Below are 8,514 nucleotides of genomic sequence, written 5' to 3'. Positions count from 1 at the left end.
AATGCACGATGTCCCAGGACATTGTTAAGCAAGTACCAGTAAGTATCTGGGAGGGGATCCTTGAGTACCTGGTGGGGAAAAACAATGGGTCCAGGTGTGAGTATTGCCTCTGGCTTTGGAGGGTTGGGAATGGCAGGAGATGGTACCTGAATGGATTATGGATATGCAGAGGAGCACCACCCTGGCTACCTGACCTCTTGCTTAAGGGATTATGGCTGTTCCCTGCATCCCTGAGAGCCCTTGGCCAGAGTAGAAAAAGGGGGTTTCATTTAGAAATAAAGATACACTGTATTCATTCATAAAGAAATATGGTTACATAGAGTCTCAGGCAACAGAGAAAGGGTAGGAAAGGGAGCCTTTATTACTCAGGGCTTGATCTTGAGGGGGTTTGTGTTGGTGCGATACTAGAGTGGTGTTGTAGGATCAAATGGGGTCCCCTTGAGGGCATTAGTGACAATCTTGATTCCCAAATGAAGCCTCATTTGGGTGCCCCCCCCCTATAAAATTCCCTAACATCCCCAATCCTCTAACTGTATGTTATAACCAAAATCTCTGGCCCAATGAATCACAACCGACTTCACCTCCTAATCTTTCAAATGTCATTCCAACAGCAATTTATACATTTTTGACAATATTTTATAATTATTTCTTAATATTTCATTTTCATATCTTGATTTATTATGATCAAAACCACTTTTTTCAAACTTTAAATATTTCATTGATCTGGTGATACTGCAACCAATCATTCACATATTGTTTAACCTCTTCATAAGGTTTCATTTCCCACTTATTATTTTCTCTTATAACCAATTTTTCATATGTTATCCAATTTCCACTCATATTGACTTTTTTCGCACTCATAACTTCCAAAGGTGACAACCACCAAGGTGTTTTCTGCTCCAGTAGGAATAAGTTATTGCTTAGTTTATACATTTTAGGATCTCCAACAGAGATCTCCAGAATGCATGGTTACCAAATCCTTTATGAACTCCCAAATTTCTAACACCATCCAGCTTGCAGCCACTACTTTTTAACTGGCGTACAGATATCTAGGTACATCATTTCATTTCCTTGAACTGTTTTGGATGCAAGCCATGTGCGTACATTCTTCTGGTTCAAAAAAAGCTTGTGTTTTCAAGGTGTTTGTTCTATGACATGCTGCTTTATGGAACCATTTGTGCAATACGTTTAGTAAACTTATACACATTTCTTGTTCAGACTGGCGGGCCAGAGGTAGAGGAGGCATCATGATTAGATTAATGAGTACATCAGAGACAAAAGGTGACTTTTCAGCAATTTGATGATGGCATCAGGAGATAATGTAATTACAAGCAATGTTTTGCTTTGGCTACTACAGAACATTTGTGTGTGAGAAAACGAGCAAAGGCTTTGCATATTTTTTGACTTGTGCATCCAGTGGTCTAACCCTTCCAAATCCTTTAAAAAGAAGGAAAGGAAGGAAGAAACTTGGAAGGGGGGAATTAAGAGCACAATTCACATTTCTTTCCTCATTTCAATATCACTTGCCTTTACCCACCAAGTGAACTCAAAAAGGTTTGCAAAACTGTGCCGTATAATAACAGTATATATAATAACAGTAAAAAAAAGAAGGTTGTGTTTATTTCATAAAACTTGTATACCACTTGATTGTGAAAAACAAACAAACACATGCCAACGCGGTTTATGAAAATAATAAAACAATAAAATTATCAGTAAAAGCAATTATAAGCTGCTCTTTAAAGCATTCACACATTATTGAAATCAACAATAAGCAAAAAAGATGGAAATACATGTCAACATTATTTGTGTAAGCTTGTCTTAGCAAAAGTGTTTAAGCAGTAGATTGAAAGAGTATAGTGAAAGCACCTGCCTGCTGTAGGTAGGCAGTGAGTTCAATGTGTAGGTGCTGCCACACTAAGAAATTGATTTCTTACAAATGTGGAATGAGGATTGTGTCCAATAAAGTCATACTCAAGGAAGACCCACTGAAATTGGTGGGAATCCAAGGTTAGTAATATTCAGAGCAGATGACTGAATTCAATGGTCTTTAGTTACATTGATTTCAAGGGGTCTTCTGAGTCTAAGTCGGACGTCACTGAGTGGACTTAAGTTTATGTACATCAGATTCCCCATAAAATATTGCTGCCACCCCCCAGTCTATGGTGGTCCCAACTGTACCAACCCCACTCACATTTTAGAGTGTAAGAAATGAATATAGTTTTTCCCCCACCCCAATTTTTGACAATAGGCCGTCATTCTTTATGTTTGGTGTGTGTATATATATATATATATGTGTGTGTGTGTGTGTGTGTGTGTGTGTGTGTGTGTGTGTGTACATTTTGTTTAAAAACTCAGGGTTGTATCCAACTAGGCTACTCTCGAGTAGGCGCATTGAAATCAATGGACCTAAGTCATTGATTGTTCTACGCTGAGCAGGACTAAAATTGGTTAGAGCCCATAGCACGTCCAGAAGGAAAAAGCGATTCCTTACATCAGCAGAGTGTGTTACAGCTCAGTCGCTGAGGATAAGTTGAGCAATGTGGGAGAGTCAAGCTGTGTTTGAACTTCTTGGTCCTCCTGGCTGACAGGCAGAACCTGTTTTGAAGCATCTTGTAAGAGACACTCAGCAGTCTTTCTGTTTTAAGTTCTAGGGTGTGGGCAGTTGGGTCCGGGTTTGTGGGGAAGAGCTAAAAAATATGCCCTCTTTCAGTGGGTCCAGCTCATGTGCTTCACATGGCCCGTTCCCCGCCGCTGCACAGAGGAGGTTGCTGTTTCTCCTCCTCCTTGCTCTTGTTACTGCTCACATACTTGAAAAGATAGGGTCTGCTCTGGCAGTAAGTCAGGGCTGGGGAACATTTTTTTTTATGCCTGAGGCAGGCACTCCCATCTGGCCAGCATTCTGCCAGTGGAGGGTAGAGCCAGAAGGAAAAGTGGGAAGAGCCACTGCTCACATACCCTCAAACATTTCTCCAATGAAAATAGGGACGTCCCATTCCATAATGATAATTTTACTATTTTATACCCCACACATCTTACTGGGTTGCCCCAGCAACTCTGGGCAGGTTTCAACATACAGTTGTGCCTTGGAAGCCTTGTGAGTCGAATGTTTTGGATCCCGAACACCGCAAACCCAGAGGTGAGTGTTCTGGTTTGCAGACGTTCTTTGGAAGCCGAACGTCCGACGTGGCTTCCATGGCTTCCAATTGTGTGCAGGAAGCTCCTGCAGCGAATTGGAAGCTGTGCCTTGGTGATCGAATGTTTTGGAAGTCGAACGGACTTCCAGAACAGATTCCGTTCAGCTTCCAAGGTACAACAGTATATAAAGACGTAATAAAACATTAAACGTTTTTTCTTTAAAAAAACTTTCCCTATACAGGATTGCCTTCAGATGGCTTGGGGGTCAGATAACACCATACCCTCCAATATTTCTCTAGTGGAAATAGGGACATCCTAAGGAAAAGTGGGACATTCCAGGATCAAATCAGAAACCAGGATGGCTTCTCTAAATCAGGGACATCCCTGGAAAATAGGGACACTTGGAGGGTCTGAACTCAATGGCAGAATGTCTCCCTTGCAAGTGGAAGGTCCCAAGTTCAATCCCTGGCATCTCCAGGTAGGGCTGAAATCCTGGAAAGGCACTGCCAGTCAGAGTAGGCAGCACTGAGCTAGAGGGACCAATGGTCTGACCTGATACCCTGTTTCTCATATTTTAAGTCATACCCATAAAATAAGCCATAGCAGGATTTTTAAGCATTCAAGGAATATAAGCCATACCCCAAAAATAAGACATAGTGATAGGCGCAGCAGCAATGCTGGCCGCGGCAGGAGGAGGAGGAGGAAAAAAATAAGACATCCCTTGAAAATAAGTCATAGTGGGTTTTTTTGAGGAAAAAATAAATATAAGACGTGTCTTATAATATGAGAAACACGGTATTAGGCAGCTTCCTATGTCCCTAAGAGCAATGGATGTAGATTATAGACTTGCACAGTTGTCTATCCTCCATCCAGGAAAGCAGGAAGTTGAAGGGTGCGTTCCAGCTACACAAAAACACTCGAGGGTGCAAAGCAGAGCTGGTGAGAGACGTGCTCTGGGGAGAGGGTGTGGCCTGGGGAGGGTCCCAAGGGCCAGCCAGAAAGGCCTCGAGAGCCACTTTTGACCCCTGGTCCTGAAGTTCACCATTCCAGCATTAGGCAGAGAGAGGGAGCCGCCTGAGGCAACAGGCGCTGAGGGATGGGTAGGTGACGCAGAGAGAGCCTGCCCCGCATGCCCTAATCTAATCTACTGCCCTCTGGTACCTTGGAGGGTGGTGTCCCCTCACCAGAGATGAGGTAAGGTACAACTGCCATCATGAGTGGCTTCTGTGCATGGAATGAGGGAGGTGCCATCTTGTCCTTTACCTCAGGTGGCAAAATACCTTGAGCCGGCCCTGTGCAGAGGGCAGGCGAGCAGGGAGCAGCAGGGAGGAACAGGACCAGCAGGTTCTTGCAGGTTGTGGCCTTTGGCAGCTGGCTGACGGCGACAAGCTTTGTTATAAATCACAGTGGAAAGGGTCCAGAATTTGCAAAGAATGGCTGTGGAAGAATTGGCAGGAGGTCACAGGAGGCAGGCAGGCAGACTCATTTCTTTATTATTATATGTATATCCCATCTTTTCTCTAAGGAGCTCAAGGTGTTCACATCTTCTCCCCCTCCCATTTCATCATCACAACAACCCTGTGAGGTAGGTTAGGCAGAGAATCAGTGAATGGCCCAAGGCCATCTGGTGCTGAGCAGGGATTTGAACCCTGGTCTCCCAGGACCAACGTTCTAACCAGTACACAACATGCAGCATCCCTGGGGCCCCAGTGCCCTGGCAGGACCCATCCCTCACACTTGCTCTGCCCCCTCCCCACTTTAAACAAAGGAAGGTTGGGAGCCATCATTTAAACTTCCCACAATGCCCTAGCATAGCATTGCTCCAGGGCATTGTGGGAGCTGCAAAGACTCACCAAAATAGGAGAGGGCTCAGAGGGAGCGCATTTTGCCAAGGATTCTCTGAAGGCTGGAGTTGGCACTGACCTAGCTTTTCTGGAAAGTAAGTAGCTTTGTGAGCATCGCGGCAGATGGAGCATACCAGCGACACACTGCAAGAAGTGTGTGTCTGTTTAGAGAGACAAGACACAAAGAGCCTGAGGGCTGAAAGCGAGAATGTCAGTCCATCTTTCTGCAAGTTGAATTGGAACGCTTGATTCCTGCCCTTCAAGGCTGCATTGCAACAATTCACATGCACCCAAAGAACGGGCACTAAAAGGGCTGGTGTTTGTAAAAAATAAAAATACCCCAAACATCTCAGTTCAGAAATATTTTTATGTACAATTGTACAGGCAGCTCATATCTGATTTAAAATAAAATAAAAGTGTAAGAGCTCCAAATGGCCTTGTGCCATCTAGATGTTTTAGACTGTAGATGTCATCATCCTGGGTTAGAAGAGTTGGATCCCCAAATATCTGGAGGGTTAAAAGGGTGAGGAAGGCAACTATAGAACACCCACCCACCCCCACATATAAACATATGCACCTGAACAGGAAATGTGGCTAACATAATGAAAGAGGGCCTGATGTGGGACTGCATTGCAGTCTCTCTCAAAAGAATATCCTCAGCTGGGGGGGAAACAACCCAATTTCAATAGCACTAACTTTGAAAACACATTACAAACACAGTGTGTCACCTTTTGTACAATGCTGTAGAATAGAATAATAGAATAAATATTTATTGTCATTGTAGGGATGGCAGCTAATCTAATCACACTTGCGTTCCTTCAACCCTTTAATCTCAGAGCAAAGAGCACAGGACCGCAGAACCAGTGAATTATTTATGGTCAGATCCCTGCTGAAAGCATGAGTGATATCAGGGAATCTGGAGTGATTGGATTTATAGGTTTTCCATAACAACCTAGAGTCTCGCCTAGGGATAAAAGGTTGCCCAAATAGTCACACTGCTAAGGCAAAAGCTAGGATGAATAGCCCGGGACAAAAGAGAGAGCTGATGAATACCTGCACACAGATTATGGAGTGGGAGTGAGGTACTTGTGGGTCATGAGATTTATTTGTCCTCTTTATGCACACAGCAGGGACGCGGGTGGCGCTGTGGTCTAAACCAGTGTTCCCCAACCTTTTTATCGCCGCGGACCAGTCAACGTTTGATAATTTTACTGCGGCCCACTGAGGGGGGGACGTTTATTGTTTATATTTTATTTAGATTGTTTTGATTTAATAATTTTAATTTAATTGTATTTAATGATCCTTAGGCGGCCCAGTACCAATTGATCCACGGACCGCTACCGGTCCGTGGCCCGGGGGTTGAGGACCACTGGTCTAAACCACAGAGCCTAGGGCTTGCCGATCGGAAGGTTGGTGAGCTCCTGTTGCTCAGTCCCAGCTCCTGCCCACCTAGCAGTTTGAAAGCATGTCAAAGTGCAAGTAGATAAATATGTACCGCTCCGGCAGGAAGGCAAAGGGTGTTTCCGTGCGCTGCTCTGGTTCGCCAGAAGAGGCTTAGTCATGACCCGGAAGCTCCCTTGGCAAATAAAGTGAGATGAGCGCCGCAACCCCAGAGTCATCCGCTACTGGACCTAACAGTCGGGGTCCCTTTACCTTTACCTTATGCACAGAGCATGTAGTTAAACTTTGGGAGGCGCTTATCTGAAGAAATGTGCATGCACACAAAAGTTCATACCAATGACAAACTTAGTTGGTCTCTAAGGTGCTACTGGAAGAATTTTTTTTATTTTGTTTGGGAGGCAGTGATGGTCACCAATGTGGATGTAATTTGAGAGGGATAATGCCATCAGTGCCTTATCTAGGCAAAACCACTCATGGATTGTGTGAAAGATAAGGGGTGTGGCCTTTGGGAGCGTCCTGAAAGCCACTTTGCATTGAGATGATGGTTTTCAAACTGCGCACTGTATCAAAGAACTCTGAGTGAATGCTCAAAGAATTTTTTTTGGGGGGGGGGCACGACATGCAGGGAGAGTCCTTGAACAAGTGACCTTAAGTGAGCTTCTATGCACTCTGAGAGGCCCACATCATCCTGCACCATTCCCACTGTCCACTTGCTTTGCCTCTTCCTCTGCGCCCAATCCATTCAGGCCCCCAGAAAGAGAGAGCAGTTCCCCTTTTTTGTTCCTGTTTCTTGGGGAAGGTGAATAGGGACTGACAGCAAGAGGAACAGAAGCAGGACTAGGGTGTAACAGGGGTTCACAGTGGGCTCCTTGTGAGGCATGGGCCTCTGGAGATGCCATGGGATGCCAACCCATAACGTAGGTCTTGCCCATATCCTGGAAGAGGTGATGCTTGCAGATAAGAGGTAGTCTTGTGGCCATGAGCCCCCTGACACTTTGTTATTCAGCAAATGTTCAGGTTCAATTCTCTGCAATTCTCTGCAGTCTCTCAGCTGCAGGGCTGGCCTTATCATTAGGAAAAGTGAGGGGGCACGTGCTGATATGGGGTTGGGCAGGGCGTGCTAGTGGAATCAGCTGTCCCAACCATTTACCCTGACCCCCCCCAGCTGCTCCTTTCTCTGTAATTCAGAGTTGTGTGTGCCAAACAGCCTGTCTCATGCTCCTGGATAAGGCTTTCTCAGCAATATTGATAATTTTCATGCCTTTTAAATCTGTTCATATACGTGTGCATTTATGAATATTATATATTCGAGACCTTAGAATTTTTATAACACAACATATACACAAGATCTTTTACACATTTGGAGGCAGTTCTGGATATGACCCCCTAAAACAGGCATCCCCAAACTGCGGCCCTCCAGATGTTTTGGCTTACAACTCCCATGATCCCTAGCTAACAGGACCAGTGGTCAGGGATGATGGGAATTGTAGTCCAAAACATCTGGAGGGCCGGAGTTTGGGGATGCCTGCCCTAAAACAAGCAAACAAACAAACAAAGCACACTATCAATGCCTGAGGGACTTCAGGTGACGCCGTCCACCAAACACACACATTATAAAAACGGAGGTGGCCTAATGATGGAGTGGGGGGAAATGATAAATATGGATTGTGAAACTGCCCTGTAAAAAAAAAGCACGATATAAATTATACATTATAAAATAAATATTATATAAATGGTTAAGAACTGCAAGTGTATGGCATTGAAAAAAGTAGAGCACATCCACCTTTAACCGCACAACACAAATGACCCTGTTTTCCCCTGCACAACTTCAAGATGGGTCCCGTGTGGGTTCATCATGTCTGGGAAAGGTCATTAGTTTTGTTATAAGAATTTTGAGGTCATATATATAAATATAATAATTGTTCATAAAACATGTACATGAATGTACAGTACAGGCACATGTCTGAAGCAGCACAGGAAGACAGGCCTTTCTGACACCATTTTGACTCTCTCAGACCTGGCGTTCCTCTGCAAGGAAGAAGGTGGGGGGAACCTTCTCATTGTCTCAGGAATTAAAGTGATAATCCCTGGCATCCTGATACCTGAGTGCCAGACAAAAGGGTGTGATTAACTT

This window comes from Zootoca vivipara, chromosome 4 (assembly GCF_965207765.1).
Source record: "Zootoca vivipara chromosome 4, rZooViv2.hap1.1, whole genome shotgun sequence".
Lineage (NCBI taxonomy): Eukaryota > Metazoa > Chordata > Lepidosauria > Squamata > Lacertidae > Zootoca > Zootoca vivipara.
The sequence above is the reverse complement of the archived record's forward strand: the minus strand, read 5'-3'. Positions refer to the sequence as shown.